The sequence below is a fragment of the Diadema setosum genome, chromosome 4 (genome assembly GCF_964275005.1).
Source record: "Diadema setosum chromosome 4, eeDiaSeto1, whole genome shotgun sequence".
Classification (NCBI taxonomy): Eukaryota; Metazoa; Echinodermata; class Echinoidea; order Diadematoida; family Diadematidae; genus Diadema; species Diadema setosum.
In genome coordinates this window covers 5379875-5395528 of record NC_092688.1, presented here as the reverse complement: position 1 = coordinate 5395528, position 15654 = coordinate 5379875, and the positions used below count along the sequence as shown (strand labels likewise).

The 15654-nt window shown below is 38.7% G+C and overlaps 1 pseudogene; it reads right to left on the bottom strand.

Moving 5' to 3' along the window:
- The window catches only part of LOC140226782 (clathrin heavy chain-like), a 63810-nt pseudogene that overhangs the window by 6745 nt on the left and 41411 nt on the right, over nt 1–15654 (bottom strand).

Sequence of the window (15654 nt, the reverse complement as noted above, 5' to 3'; positions counted from 1 at the left end):
ACTTTAAAAACTGCATATATTTTGCGAGTCTAAATTTTCGCAAATCAGGAATTCCCGACGATTTCGCGAATGGATAAATTCGTGATCGTGGAGTCTTGTACTGAACAGAGAAATATACATGCGTACGTCACATCCACATCGGGATCAGAGTCAATATTTACGTGTGTCTTTAATTTCGCGAATAGCACCTGACTCGCGAAATTCGCAAAAATAAAAACCTCGCGAAACATTCGGCATATACAGTATTACCTTGTTTTCTCTTTTTATTTTATCACTAGCATGAACGTTGAATAAAAGCAAAATATTGCTATTTATATTGCTTGTTTTACTTAATACACATTTTATTGATTTAGATAAAAACAGCACATATTGCTCTCTCTTATAAGCAGGGAGGTAGGAAGAGATTCCCACCTCCCTGATATAAGTATACTTTTGCCCTTTTAAAAGTGATGAAACTTCTCTGATACAGGTCCCGTGTATGGGACAGGTGAAGTGAAAGTATATCTTTCAATCTTGGGTGAAGTGAACAGCCTCTTAGCTGACAAAAATTTATGAGGAAAGCCATCAGAGCTCAGGGTGGAACTTAAACCCTTATCTTTGAATATTTTACTAGCAGTAAATCACCAAGAGCAAAGACAGCCACGCTACACTTGAACAAGAGAGCAGTTCCATGGGATCTGACTACATGTGCACTACAGTGTATGAGCTGTGAATTCCTATTGATAAATGCTGAAACAGGCTTTCATATTGCATTACTTTAATACTGAGTATTCAAATCAAACAAAGGAAAAGAATTTGTATAAAACATGGAAGAAGGGCCCAGGACATTTAGAAACACAATAATGAATACTTACAAAAATAATGAGAAATTAGTTACATTACACACATCTTTTTAATGTGAACAGGGGTGTTTGACTGTATTGACCTTTTTGCACACTTCGACACTGTCCATTCATTGCTGATTTTTTCATCTTTTTTTTCTTTTTAATAACTGATGACTTTTGATTTATGTTTGCGTAGTTATTATAGGATGGCACAGTAGCAGCATGGCTCTTCAGAGAGGACACGGGAGATTTATTGCCTCATTTTGTTTGTTTTGGACAAAAAAACAAGCCTAAGGGAAGTAAAAGATCTGATGATGGATATCATGTGATCCCTGGAAATCCAGAGTCACCTATTAGAGCATTATATCTCCTGTGTGTACTTCCTAATGGCAAGAGATGAGAAGAATGCATGAACTTCGATCAGAACTGATGGAGCGTACTCAGGGATATTATGAATAAATTACAACACATACCTCTTTCACAACTCTCAATTTGGAGTCATTTTTCTAACCTTATCAATAGATCAATAGATGTATATGCATTGTAAATGTATATGATTTGCTTAATTAATCCTCCCCAGCCCCACGCCCCAAGCCCCCCCCCCCCCCCTCCACACACACAAAGAAAAGGGGGGGGGGTAAAGAAATTTTAGTCTATATCATAGGATTAAGCGATTCTTGAAATGAATTCTGGGGGGAGGGGGTGCATGCAAATCACTGCTTATTGCAAGCATACTGTGAATCTGTACAGGACAAATGGACAAATGACCCACTCTCATGCATTATGAACCACTCATTATTACACCATCTTATTTTGCAGGACAACATTGATTTGACACCATTGTTGTCAAGCTACTAATTAGCCACAGTCCCACAAGGTATAATCCATGTATGTTAACTGTTCATATAGCATCCTTCTTGAGCTACGGGATACAGAGAGGAAAGTTCTTTCTTGTGCTATCAACTTGGACGTGCACGAGGAAAATGGATGACCTCAAAGATGTTTTTTTTTTTTTTTTGGGGGGGGGGGGGGGGGTTTTGTCTTCCAAGCCAGGAAGCCAAACCTATCCCCTGGCATTGTTGTAACAGCTGGCCGTCATTCCGGGCACACCTGGTCGCCTAATGTAAAATCCTTCATTATCTTGTCATGCCATTTATTGCTGGATTGCCAGATAAAAACTAGGTAATTCTGCATACTTGCCATGACATACAGGGTTCATGGTCTGGTAATTTCTCATTTTGTCTGGTATTGATCCATAGTGTGATGATGCGGAAATATCTAATATTTTGGTATTCTTCACGATACAATAAACAAAGAGTTCATGAGCTGGTCTTCACTGCACCAGAACAGAAGACAGAATGACAGATGTATTTGGAAGGACCAGTGGTAAAGAAGGGTTCAAGACTGATTTGAAGGGATCACCTGCTAATAGTCTATTCTTTCTCTCTTTTCTTTCTTTCAGTAGGTCAATTAGTCATTTTTGACAGTGTCAAAGCAGACTGCATGCCCACTGACTTCTTTCAAACCGTCAAGGCTGTTCTGATGTACTGCATTTATGGAATAATCCCTGTTCATATTCACAGCAGTCCTTTAGCATGAATTACAGTGTGTCAGAGAAAAAACAAGTCCCCCAACCCCCCCCCCCCCCCATCACTGCACTTGCATACGTATTTGTAATGGGCGCGCAAATAACAGTAATTAGAGTCATCTGTGATAATGATCAAAATATGTCCTTTGCTGCCAATGTGAGCTCTGTGAATCCACTGAAAAAATATAGCTACAGCTATAGCTAATACCTCTAAGAACTCATCCATGAAGTATAACTACATGCCAATAGCTTGTTTAATACGACCATGTCCCTAAAATGTTGTAAACAAGATTGTGGATCTGTTAGGACACACAAGGTCATACCTCATTGGAAATTTGTCCATAGTGTCTTTTTCACTGCAAAAAATTTTAAAATCTGGGTCGCAAACAGGGTCGCCTCTTTTTGATTCAGCATTCAAACAGTAACAAAAAAAGAGTGAAACTTTTGGGTCATGACTATTTGCAAAGAGCTGACACCCCCTCCCCATGATTTGAATGGTATGCTTACAAGGCTATGTCTCAAGACCAATTCAATTGGTTCACCACAGCTTGGTAGAAATTGCAAGGAGCAACACACACAGAATATTGTGGGATATGAAATTTCAATTTCTTTTTTTGCTGTCAATGTTGTCTCTGCACAACTCTTCTTTTTTCAACAACAAAAAAAAAAATCAAAAGAATTTGTTTGATTTGGATCGCAACCCAAACCTCATTTAAAAATGCCTCATTTCTGTTCTCACTCTAACAATTTTGAAATTTGGGTCAAGATCAGAATCACGACCTGAAAACACATTATTCTGAGTGCAATGAGAATGGCACTAGGACCTATAACCTGAGTACTACAAATACAAACAAACAAACAAACAAAAAAACAAAGTAGAAAAAAGAATCACAAGACCAGCAAAGTGCAAAGTGATGTAGGGATGTCAGTGTATGGTCTTACTCACCTGTGCAGATAATTTGGTTGTTTGTTTGTTTTTTTAATGGAACTTTTGCACCATTCAATTAAAAAGTACAGGACAAGTACTGGGCCCTGTTTTATCAAAAGATAAAATCGATTTCAAATTTCCTTACCGCACAGGCTGCCATAGACTTCCAGTTGAAATCAACTTTATAATCAATTTCAACTCTTCATATAATAAGACCCTGATACATCAGTGCGAGCATTTATAACATATCATGATACACCAACATCTCAATGCTGATATTGCTCCAATCATCAATGCTTGCGGTGCTGGTATTCTTTTTTACCCAGTCTGAGAATATTTGTTTGTTTGTTTGTTTTTTCTATTTCAAAGATATTTGGTTGGAATATTACAGTTTTCAAGCTTTTCTCTAAAGGTTTTTTTCTTTCTTTTTTCAAGGCATGCCTACTTAATAGAAATCTTATTTCCTTTGTTTTTAAAGATGAAGAATGCAAACATATCATGTGAGCACCCATACTGAGACCTTACACCATCTAAGTACCTTTACTGACACCCAAACAGAGCTTTCTGACTAAGCTGAGACTAATGACAAAGAAGTCTTCTTTAATATTCATGAGAAATGCAGAATGATGAACAACTTCTACTCTTGAGGGAAAGAAGCCTTATCAGTATCACTGCACCCTACCCTCCTCCCCTTCCCTATCCTTACTGGCTGCCATTAAAAAAATAAAAAAAAAAAATGCAGAGATGAGACTATCGGGGTGCATTCATCCACCTCCACCACTCTTCCTGATGTTACAGCCAAGTATCACAAGTCTCGACATGCTGGAATAGTGCAAGTCCTTCAATTGTTAATTACATTTCCCCCAGCGACAATATCAAGTGCCCTCATTGATAATGCCTCATCCGTGAGACAATCAGTTTTGCCGTTTCAAAGTAAACATGGCATGGCCCATTCCTAGTAGGAGCTATCTATTTATAGGCATTTGCTGGTTGCTGAACTGCCTGTTTGTCCGAATCATTGTAAAGGGACAGCACACAGCAACCATTGCATGGGGACAATTTCAAGAGCTGGAATTATCTATTTGGAGTCCTGTAAAATTATGGCAGGGTATTAAAATGTGGTGAACCTAAAAGAAACAGCAATAACATGGGTAAGAGGGGACGGTAACTGTAATTGTGTTTAATGATATGCAGAATAATGTTGACCCAGGCAGAATCACACTACGCCACCAGTGGCTACATCTAATTTTAACAGTGACAGTACAAGGAGATAACACTGTCCCTACATTCATACCCACACCCACACATGACCACATTCACACTGTTATACACAAGTCTATTATCGCCAAGGCTCCCTTACATTCACTCCTACCAAGATTATCATGGTGGCACTAAGAGCAAATCCCAAACCACCCATGTACTTAGGGTAGGTTCCAATGCATAGCCAATCACCAAATTTTATTTAACCCGCTGAGGATGAACACTATGAAATGCCACTAGCACCCTATGTAGCAGTGTTAAAATGGTAGTAGATGAGATAATGCAGGTTGACTTTCACAACACCACTAACAAAAATGAGCCACAAGTAGCTGCACAATAATCACATAAAATCTGCATGTTCAGGCTCCTCTCTTTGGGCCTCATTTCACAGAGAATTTATAGCCATTGCAATTACCATGTCAACAACCAAAATGTTTCACAGCTGAGCGGTTTTAGCCTTGCTGTTGCCATGGTATTAGCAACTATTTCATGCTGTTATTGATGTGCGGGGGCTTATGAAACAGGGGCCTCATATAAGAAATCACATTAAAACTGGAAGAGTAAGTATTGTTTAAATTGTATCATAATGCAGCATTATATACCGCCAACGTTGTCAGTGGCAGAGGCATCATACTATAGACAGCTTGTGTGTGGGTATGGTTTGGGGAGGGGTGGGGCTAAGTTTGGGGTTGAATTCATGCTTCTACAATGAAGCATCTTACATTTTAACCTCAATGCCACGTTCTCAGAAGAAAACAGCACAAAAACAAATGAAACGAGGCACGATGAGGCATTGTTCCTATATCTTTAAGTCAAAAGGATGATTACGAGTATTTTGGGAGGGGTCATCCTGTCAAACACAAAAATAACCCGATAAGGAAAATCTGCTAACACCTTCATTAAATTTCTTTATAGAAAAAAAAAAAAATAACCACCTCTGCAATAACTAGTCTCTTACACTTACAAATGAATACATCTATGTTAGCGCTGTTGTGCACAAGTAGAGTTGATTCAATTGATGTTGTGTAGTCACTGCTACTTGTCATGATCCAGTAAACATGAGTGTTTATGAAATTTGAAGTCATTCCCTTTAACCCATTCTGGAATCTTGAATAAGTTCAGGTTCAAGAATACAAACCTCATAGTCGCGGTAGAGCCCCAGCACGGCAAACCAGCGGAAGGAGGGGTCAGCCTTGTAGCCCACAATTTGGCAGAAGTTCAGCCGGGCATGTCTGGGAACGCCTTCATGGGACAGGAGAAGCCTGCGAGACAAAAGGGCACGGAAGAAAAAATGACAAAAGATAGGCACAATTAGACAAAAAATTATGAAGTGAGGTTGAGAGCTTATTAGTTCTTTATCATTGTATGTGCAAGTAATATCGAACGTAGGTGGGTTCTGTATGTATAATACCTGCATGATTTTGTATGTGTGTGTCTATCTGTAATGCAGTTGCATCAAGTGAATTTGAATTTTAAGTGGTCGCATTGATGTTCTGAATGCCTGGACCCTTGGAACATCATATGCTTGCAGAAGTTGAGGAAATTGGTTCAATGCTGAAATCTAAAGCTGAAGCTGAAATCTTCTCTTTCACAGCATTCCCTACAAAGACCAGTAATCCCCTCCCTCCCCCTCCCTTATCCCCCCCCCCCCCATCCCGTTCCCAAGGCAAACACGAAGGTCATATCACATTTGCCAGCCATTATTACCAAGGTCAATTGATGCAGTATGGGCCAAGTTATATTCTCAGAAACCACCTTTCACTAAAATGCTGAATACAAGCAGACTGAAGAGCGAACATGATTTTTTTTTTTCTAAATCTACCCCCCCCCCCCCATTAATTTATGGCATTTCAGTCTCATCCACCTGACCTTGGCCTTGGCTGGTCTACATCACACTCCTCTCCCACAGGAGAGTATTCTCTGTTGCATATTGAATGCACTACCACTATGTTCTGAATAGCATGAGCAGGTGGTTGTACGTACAATACCATCATGGCTATGTAGCGGTGTTACACATTATCTGAATGTAACATAAACCAAGGCTTGCCGTGCCATGGTCATACCGACTGATTATACAGGGCAGTTCAGTTATGACCACAACCAAGGTCCAAATGAAAAAAACAACCAAATAAACTACAAAAAATAAAATATGCATTGATACAGTCAGGTCTACCTATAGCTGACCCCTGTCTATAGTGGCAACCTGCCATAGACGGCCACTAAAAAATCTTGGTCTGTTGTGGTTAAATAAAGAGATGATTAATTTTTGGCAGTAACATGGATCATAATCAAGATCTATAATTTTTTAAAGGATGCATACCATATTTCCATGTCATTGGTGAAGCCCTTTACCAGGCCTCAACAGAATTTCACACACTCCAAGCACATCTAGTGACAAATGAACAATTCCTTGAAGTTCAAAAAGTTACTTGTTTACATACGAAATAATAAGTCTACAAATGACATGATCCCAATATTGCCATGAAAATGACCAAAAAAAAAATCTGGGTTACAATGAGGAAAACAGATTCTACTTTCAAATAGAGCTACAAAACACACACTTTTGAACTAATGTTATTAGATGTCAATAATATCATTATCATTATTACTATCATCAATATTATCGTCATCATTACTTATATTATCACCACTACCATTATCTTCATCATTTTGACTGCTTAATCATTGGCTGATTAGCAACAAATCAGGCCAAAAAAAAAAAATTGTTGCATTGGCGTAACCCGCCCGACCCTAAAAATTCCGCCGACCCCATGTTTTTTATTATTTTTTTTTGCTATCGATATCAAATATCTTGTTGATTGCGATCGCGATCGCACAAACCCGGAAGTGGAAACGGCTCTGGGGATATCGGATGTACGAGGGAGAGATCTAGCGCCTCGCATAAGCCTTCCTTGATCAGTACGTCATCTGTTTCCAACACGGACACATACTCTAACAAGATTTATTCAGTGTATACGTAGCATTCAGACTGCGATGTATTGTGCACAGTTTTGCCATAGGTTTCTTGTGTGGAGAACTTACACGAATCTGTATATGTGGGACTGTAATAGAGATCGCCGTGTGCGATGAAAAGATCGTACATATGGGTCAATTTGCATCTATCTTATCTAAGTCAAAATAGTAAAATATGAAGTGAAAACATTCAGGATAGGGATTTCAACATCTTTAAATTCTGTGAAGGGGTATAATTTCAGTAATATCGGCCTCATAAATGATTTGTAGAATAGATGAACACAGCACATTCGGTGCAGCAGTTGTAACTGTTTACTGAGCTGAGCACGAGTTTTACACGTAAAATGCAGGTAGAAAAAAAAAAAAAAAAAAAAAATCCGCCCGACCGACCCCATTTGAAAATCTCATGTTACGCCAATGCAACAATTTTTTTTTTTTGGCCTCAGGTACTGCACTAAACATTTGATTCAAACATGTTCTGTAAATCTCTAAGGTCTAGGGAAATGCTATACGTCAAAGAGAAGAGACAGGGATTGGTTGAAAATGACCTATCATGTATGTACACTCTCGTCAACAAGTCTTCAAGTTCTGTAACAAACAATTTCCTTTGTAAATGATGCAGACGCATGAAGAGATATCCCGAAATAGAGCATAGTCCCACATTATTACGGCATTGCAAACACAGTTTCTGCTTAGTGCATACTCGCCAACTCTACCGCATTTGGCGGTAAGACTACCGCTTTTGAAAGATTTCATTAGCATTCAAGCTAGCGCTGCTCGCATAGGCATCCTGGATTCTACCACTTTCTCAAATGAAAATGTTGGTAAGTGTGTCAGTGTTATAGCTATCGCATTAGTCTCTCTTTCCATCGAGATCAAGCGGCTTCGGTTCAGCTGGGTCTTGAATAACCGACAAACATGATAACTTTGTGATGTATACAGCTGTGCCACTCCCACCTGGCATTATACAGAGTCCATTAAGTAATTAGCAAATTGCACTCACATTGTATACAACATGTAGAGGTACAATTGTATAAAGCAAATGATAATATTTAGTCTTTTCGAGTCTGTTTATGGTTATCGGAGGTGTGAGAAGAGGGAGGTGTATACTCACTAGTATGTGTATATACTGTACATATAGGCCTACTGCATACAAAATATCATGCACTGCATATGAATACATGGGATATTGTGTAAATTATGTATGAATTCATATACCGGTAAGTAGGCCTGCTTGCTAGATGCCATTCGCATGTTTACAAGTAAGTGTGCAAGCTTATTTAGATATTACAGTGTATATCATTATTCAATTTTCTATTTTTTCTTCTTTTACATGCTTTTTTTCTACATGTGAGCCTCTGCATGATCTAAAATAAACCCAGCTTCAATATCATTTAATGTCACTGAGACACTTGATCCTGAGCATGTATTGACTCAGCATACAGGATATGTGTGTCCATTTCCGATGATTTCACTTTCACTATACAATGATATCCCCATAAATATTGGTCTCAGGGAAGCAAGCAAAACATGAAATATTCTGGGCTGCCTTATATCTTGTTGTTATACTTCCTTTTTGCTGAAAGGACAGTTAATAACAACTCAGAATTCATATCATTCCATAAGATATTCCATTGATACTCAATTTGATACTACAGATGACCACACACAACTTAATCCCTGTAACTTGATAATGGCCTATCAACCATTTTAAGCTTGTTGAAAAAGTAACTCTTCAGTCCATAAACTGCCCCAAGCCACCATGTACACGTCATGCAAGTATGGATAATGTGTGAGTGTGTGTGTTTCACTGCCTGGATTATATCACTTCTATATATCACACCACTCTGCAATTTAATCTTCACTAAATATGGGATACATCTGGCTACACCCAAGCATAAAATTGTGTAATATTATTTCTCCCTTCTGTGACTAAACAGGTTGACACTGAAAGAAACCTTGAAGCGCTAGAAGGGTTTCAAGAAACCTTTGAGTGCTAAAAGGGCCTTTACGAGGCTCCCGAAGCAAATTAATGATGAATGAAAGCACTCCCTATCTTGCCTGGATATGCCCTAAACCAAGAGAACCAATTTCCCCCTGGAATGGATATGGCCGAATGGAAACAGGTACACTTGTCGATGCTTTCAACCTAGATGGAGCTTTAAATAAACAAGAAACTACCTGACTATCATTCATCCTTCTTGATTGGATGATACTTGAGTTGACACTTGATCTCTGACAGAAATTTCCAAACCTCATAGTCAAGTGTAAAACCTGTTTATTCATCGAAAGGTCTGTAATTACTGGAATAATTGCAAGTTGTGCCATAATAATGGCAGCAGCAAAGAAACAGCCAATCAGCTTTAAAAATTTAAGCTGTTACCTTGGTATTAGAATAGCAATGATAAACACCTTATAATAATTGCTATACGTACTTTTACAATGTAAAACACAAGCTCCACTAAAAATAATTGGTCAGACACTGCTTTGAAAACTTGTCGTGCCATTCCAATGCCCAAAGCAATCTTGAGTGGTTGAGGGGTTCTTGGCATGCGGAAAGAGAAATGATCACTCCGGACAGGACACCCCTGGGACGCGTGTTTACGACTGAATCTGGTTCACTGACCAAGCATGCAGGGAGAATGCCTGATATGACAGGGAAGCCAGTCTATTTAGCACACACAGACACATAGGCACACAAAGACAAAAAAAATGATTGTATATTCACATAAGCACAAAAATACACAGAAATACGCACACCGTTGAACATAAACACATACATACACCTACTCACACACACACACACACACACACACACACACACACACACACATGCCCATCAGAAATGACGGAGCATCTCCCATGCCTGTGCCTGACAAGTGTTTTTGTAAACACGCAATCTAAATCGATTTCAAAGAAATGCCAGACAACCAATGTCCTACTGCCATACGAGATATCACTCTCATTCCCTCCAGTTTTCATGTAACTTGCAACATTAAAGACACTTGAATGACTTAACAGTTCCGCTTTTAGAACAAGTATGCACACATGTGTGTAATGAGGGTACAAAGAGGTAGCAGATTAGTGAAGGGAGCTTCAAAGTGCAAATTTCAAGTTTAACAAGTAGAAGGATGGTGATCACAATTATGCAATCTGTTTTGTTTGTTTTTTTATCCAGCTAATTCAATCTCCTTGCTGAAATTCAGTCTGGGCAAAACTTGAAATTAGTTCTAAATGCATTAACAAACATGATATCTTCACATAAAATGGCCCCATACTTATCCCCTGCACAGAATTTAAACTTACTAACATTTTTTTTTTCTAAATTGGGCATTATTTCAACATATCTATGACATATATAAGGGCACAAATCCATTCACATCTTGAGGTCATGTGATGAACAAAGTGCTACCCACCTAGTGGTGAGAGATCCCAGTGGTAGATGAACTTTGACCCCACTATTCCGATGACATCATCATTCAGCCAGGTCCAGTATTGCACTTCATCTTTCATGTTGCAGCGGTAGAGCTGCTTCTCTGCCACAATGTTGAATATCTGGAAATGTCTGCCAGCTGTGCATGTGTGTGTGTGTAGGGAGAGCAAACGACAACAAAAATGGTTCATTATTGAGGGTTCAAACTCAATATGATACACCAGTTTACTAACATAAAATAAGCAAATTTATGCACATGCTGTACTAAATAATATAATGATTGTACCTGTCAATCAGAATCATACTGCAACCTTGCAGTCGTATACTGTAAAACGAGAAATGTTCGCGTGCATTTTAATTTCGCGAATTTCGCGAGCGCGAAGATTCGCGAAATTAAAATGCACGCGAAAGTTCTTTTCTACACTATATGCATTGAATACCAGTTCCAGTTCGCGAAAATTTCATGCCGCTAAAAAGGCCGTCGGCTCAAATTCGCGAAAAATTCATGCCGCGAATATATCATGTTTTACAGTAACTCAAAATGAAGCACTGTGGATATATTTCCAGGATACACAAGTGAAATTCACTTTCTTTTCATGTACATGAAGGAATGAGTATAAATCAGGTAAACAGCTTCCCTATTTTATTCAAAGGTTGTTCCCAGGGTGCAGGACTCTCTGAGCATCGGAAATTCTTTTTAACATTCCATTACCGTCTATTGAAATGCATTTAGAGTACCACCCCATCCGACCGGCAACTGCAGGCTTGCACAGAATTGATGATGAAAACCTCTGGGTCATTAGAATGCTACCTGTCACATTAGATTGAAGCAAAATGCTGCCAATGAAATTGGATTGGACTAGGCAAGGCGATCACTAAGGATGAAACTAAGGCTGCGTTCATGCGAAACTAGAATTACATTTCTAAACACGTTTAGTCGCTAAACATGTTTAGTTGCGTTGCGTTCATGCGATTTTTCCATTTAAACGCGTTTCAAAATGCTGATCTGAAACGCGGAAAAAAGGGTGTTTTGAATCATGATTCTGCCAGAATCACAATCGCAGAAACCGCATGAACGCAACCGTGATTTCAATCATGAATCACTGTGCACTGTGCACATGCGTGTCTCATGGGGTATCCCACAGCTTCTAGTTCTGTTCGCGCGCTTGTGTACGTCTTATGAATCGTGTGTTTTGGTACCATACTTGCACTAATTTTGTTTGTTTACATCAATGCCATACACCGATTCTATGCCAGTATCGAACGTTAACTGTTTGATATAATAATACATGTAATTACTCTCCGATTGAGTTGATAAAAGTAATGGCTGCAGTGCTGTGTCTACCAAGGGAAACAATTGGAGAGACGAAGAATTAGGATTATTCCTCGATCTGTTCCTCGATCTGTGGGCAGAGCCTGAATGCCACAGCTTATTGGAAAGTATTCACCAAAATAAAAATGTAAAGGCCTGTACAGTGGGAATAAGGAGGTCTGGCTCGAGTTGCAGAGACGTAGACAAGGTCAAACTGCGCACGCAGTGGCAAAGGATGAGCTGAGCCAGAATCAGCGTTGCGTGAGACCATGATTTGAAACGCCGGTTTGAATCGTGATTCATGTTTGTGATTCTGGCTACGAAATTCGCATGAACGCGGCCTTACTCCATGTATAGGCTGTATACTATCCCTCAACCCTTTCTTTTCTCTCCATATCTCCTGTATTGCAAAGTAGACAACACAGAAGTGAATTAAGTTATTCCTTCCTAATCCCAATCCTCAACCTCTCCCTGTCCCCCCCCCCCCCCAAAAAAAAAAAAAAAAAAAAAAATGACACACAAATTATAGTTGTCTAATGTCAAATGATCTTATGTTCTTCATCAAATAACATCCTATGTTCACCTTGGGCCTTGGAACTACAGAGTGGTAAAAAAAAAAAGTCTGTCCAAGAAGAAGAGAAGAAAATTGTTGCTACAAACAAAATCTCTTGTCAAAATTCAATTTAGAATACAGATTGAATGAAAAGAAAACAGTAAGAATGCATTCAAAACACGAACATTGGAGAAAAAAGGAGAGACGATGTGACCTAGAAACTCCACTGGCCTCCCGTGGGAGATGTACAGTCCTCTAGTCTGACTGGCTGGCTAGCTTTCCAGAGCAGAAAATAGGTCAGTCAGGAAAATGGTTGGCATACATGAAAGATTGGAAAAAGGTATGGAAAAATATCAAGGTATGGAGGAAGAGAGAGAGAGAGTGAGAGCAAATGCTAGATATACAAATACAATATAAAAGAAGAGATGGAAGAGGTGGAAATGAAGAAATAAGAAGAAAAAATGTCAAAAGTAGAAGACAGAGGGTAAAGAGGAGAACAGTAATGAACAAAATTGCAGAAGAAGAAACTGCATAAACGAGGAGGACAGGGCAAGAGATAACAAGAATCTGGAATAGGATTAGAGGGAAAAATAGGGAGAGGAACTGGTAACAAAATGAGAGAATATAAGAAGAAAAAGAAATGGTATGTAAAGCACAGACAAACATGTGAACAAAGTAGCCAAGGAGATGATACAAGATGATGAAGAATAAGAAACACATTAAGAAAAAAAAAACAGACGATAAAGAACTTAAAATGATAATAACAATAATGACAGCAATGATACTATCTAGAAATAATGAAATTATAATCATATCATGTCAAATCAAAACAAGCAGTTCAGGGAGAAGCAAGAGAAAGAGTAGATGAAGGAAAAAAAGACATGAACAAGAACAATCAGAAGAATAAATAGAAGATGAACAATATGAGAGAAGAGTAGTCAAAGTGGTAAAGAAACCACTTTCATTGAGCTGGGCAGCAAACACTTTAGAAACAGTGAGGCCAAGGCTAGTGTCAAGTTTCTCGCTGGGAAGTTCTCCCTCTTCAAATTCTCACAGGACTTTCGATTTTCGGCTCTCCTTTCACCAGCCGTCTATTCAAATCTCATTTTTCACTAAACTGCAGTTGTTCCCTCCAGTCATCCTGAATATTTTCTCCGTAAAACAGGGCTCTGTGTTATTTTCAAGACCCTGGGAATCCAAGCAAAGTTTAGGCATAGGCAGTAGTGCAGTCAAGTCATATTTTCTACCATGTAGCCTATACCATGTCTCCATTTCAAGAAAGACGATTTAATATTATTCTTTTTTTAGTGTTATCTTACACTGAACAATTCCATGTCTGACAGTTTTGTTTTGTTTTTGTTTTTTCATTAAAGACTTTCAGTACACACTAAATATGGCTTTAAAAACACATACACACACACACACACAAAAGATGGCAGCTTTGCAACAAAATAGGCCTATTTGAATTGACCAAGTATGCAGCTGCTAATAATACAAGAACTTTTAGCAACTGCTTAGCAAAAAAAAAAAAAAAGAAAGAAAAGAAAAAAATGAATATATGCAGATAATATCTTGAGTGTTCTAGGCCTACCATTTACTGCAGTAGACTTGATAGACTGAATTTTCAAACAACAGATGGTCATTGCAAGAATGACTTTCATAGATCCTTGGCTTACCTTAAGAAAATTTCAGAGCAAGTTTCATGAAGAATCATCTGTCCCCATTTCTATACAAAGAACTGTCCCTTCCTGGATTTAAAAACCAGTGATGTCTTTGGGACACATTCATGTGTACTGTGACTCAGATAGTTGCATAAAGCATGGAGTGAACTAGCAGAGACTATGCTCCCACATATAATACCAGCCCCAATTTCATTTTCCACCTCAATTCCCCTTCTTCTACCTGAAATAATAGCTTTGAACAAGTTCATCTCACAATGAACCTGACTCTATCTGTCCCTCTTTCCAAAGGGAAAACTTGATACCTGGAAATTTTTATCCAAAAGGGTTTTTTTTTCTGCAGCTCCTGAGATGTGTCCATAAAATTTTACTATCAAAGCTAACTTGACAGGAGTTATCATTTATGAGAGCCACAGTAGGCTTCCACTGTCAATAACAAAATAAAAAAGAAAAGTTGGGGAATGTTGTACTCTGACAGAGTCTACAAACATCCCATTCATCTACCCTCACAGCAGCTGGCAGTCACGGACGAAGAAGGCAGTTTCCTGGCGAGAAGGATGCCAGCATGTGCCAGGGAAATATTTTTAGTGGAAACAGTTGTCGTTCTGAAGCCAATAGATCCCCAAATAAAACTTTAATGATGACAGTCTCTCGTTAAAGGTAGGTCAGACACTCGGGGACCACTCAAACTTTATACCTGCCGCATTTGCTCATTTTTGTTCTTTCCCACTGGGACAAACCTGCCCTCATGTCATTTTGACACTATACAACAAAGGCGCTCCTTGAAATTTGCTATTTCATTTTCAATTCAATTCAAACTTGCTGCTGAAAATGTGCTACTGTATTTCACGACGAAGTTCTATTGCAATTTCACATGAAGATCTCAAAGAGAATGCTCGTAATAAAAGTCATGTTCAATTGAAGCAGCAGAAGAAAATAAACAACAACAGCACAATAAACTGCCCGCTGGAATATGAAACAACTATAACACATGATAAAGATATCTGAATGTCAATAACATGCAATCAACTCAGGAGTCCAAGCAAAAAACTTGCCTCCTTGCCAGTATCTACCCTTCTTACTGATATTTCGGTAAAAACACAC